Source organism: Triticum aestivum, chromosome 5A (genome assembly GCF_018294505.1).
Source record: "Triticum aestivum cultivar Chinese Spring chromosome 5A, IWGSC CS RefSeq v2.1, whole genome shotgun sequence".
Classification (NCBI taxonomy): domain Eukaryota; kingdom Viridiplantae; phylum Streptophyta; class Magnoliopsida; order Poales; family Poaceae; genus Triticum; species Triticum aestivum.
Window position 1 is genome coordinate 61,401,146 of NC_057806.1, and position 2,013 is coordinate 61,403,158.

A 2,013-nucleotide genomic window follows, 5' to 3' on the forward strand; every position below is an offset into this window, starting at 1 on the left:
TGGTTTGAAGATTCGAGAAGTGGTATATGTCTAATTTCTACTCTTACTAGCAAGATGCCCGTGCGTTGCACGGAACATCAAGATCTTGTGGGAGAAAAGGATGAACGAGGGAAGGCCTTATCTGCAAATGTGGTGAAGAGTGCGGGTAAATTGCCATATTTTCCTTCCTATCCGTCAGATATAAATCGGACGACCTACATTGCAGGATGGCAGGCCCACCATCATCACCAACTCTATTTTTTATCCCTACTCTTATAAAAAGCATTGTCGGTGATGATCGTGTGCCTGCCATCCTGCAATATAGGTCGTCCGATCTATATCTGACAAATAGGAAGGAAACTATGGCAATTTTGCAAAAAGATACCCACACCCCTCTCCACATTTGCAAATAAGGCCTTCCCTCGTTCATCCTTTTCCCCCACAAGATAAACTACTCATACAAATGCATCTTGATGTTCCGTGCAACGCATGGGCATCTTGCTAGTTGTTGCAAAAAGCCCATGTGTGTGAGAGAGAGGGAGAGTGGAGGAGGACGGAGTGCATGTGTGACAAAGACACAAGGAGTGTGTGTGAGATAGGTATCAACTTAAAATAAGGCGACAGTATGTGTGTGCACGATCGAGAGGGCGTGTCTCAAGAAGGGAAGAAAAATCTACATAGATACAAGGAGCGGGAGAGAGACATGTATGCGATGGTGGAAGCACGAGTGTGCGGGTGTATAAACCTATCTAGAGGCTAGCTAGTCGATAAATGTTTGTGAGAGAAATACGAGTAGGGGTGCGAAAGCGAGAGTTTTGTGTGTGTGTGTGTGAGGGACGGTTGTCGGGAAGGGGAGTGGAAGCAGGAGTTGTGTGTGTGCGTCTGTGAGAGAGAGAGAGAGGAGACGGCAGTCGGGGTTTTCTGATCGGTAAACAAATGAATAATGTCAGTCTGGGATGGAGACGAAAAGGAGACCGCAACAAATGTTGTGTCTACAGGAGAGAGAGAGAGAGAGAGAGTAATTTTAGTGGTATGAGTCATATGTAGAGACATATAGGGTGTGTGAGAGAATCCCATAGAGAGAAAGACAAAGTGAAAGACGAGTGGAGACTGTGTGTGTGGCGGTGAAAAAGAAAGCTTAGGTACCGAGTGATACCAGAGAACAGTAGAGACGTGAGAGATAATGAAAACCGTGTAATGTATAATGATAGGGAGAGTGTGACACTTCTCAAGGGAGACGTCGAGAGACCATGTTTGCGAGGATAGGAGAAACATGAAGTGAGCGTGCGGGTGAGCTGGAGAAAAGAGAGTGATAGCTACCTGAAGGAGCATGCATGCGAGAGAGATGGGCGTGAAAGGAGTGAACAAAAAAGGGATTCAAATATTTGAATTCGAGATGATGATACATGTAATCCATACTCGAACCAAAATTGATCTATCAAACATGCATACTCATATGAATTCACGCACATCTATGTTATTTAATATGTAGATATTACTGATCCATACATTTTAGTAGAACATAATTTGGTTAAATTTTTTCGAATTCAACCTTAAGATTTCGAGATCGTTGTATTTGTAAATCATATTATACATATAAAGGAGCAGAATTCTTTGTTGTGCTTTTGAAAGTATATATAAAAAATGATGTATATAGAATGTAATTCCAATTGAAAATGGATCCCGCCCGAAAAAAATTAGAATACAAATGGGATTCGAATTGAGTTGGCACGGTAAACGTGCACTCTGCAAAATTTGAACGAAGCGGGGAAAGTCGCAGTAACCGCCCGAAACCAAAATCTGCGAGATGGAAATCACTACTGCCTATCCCTGCCACGCAAAGCCTATCTGCTGGATTTCTATAGGTTTCGATAGGGGTAGGTTTGTAATTTCACCCAAACGTGACGTAACCGCCTCTCACCCGGATTCATACACGGTGGGCGCCAAAACACAGTGTGTCCTCGGCCGAAATCGACTCCCTCCCCGATTCATATTCATACACGGTGGGCGCCAAAACAAACTCTTGTCGGCAAA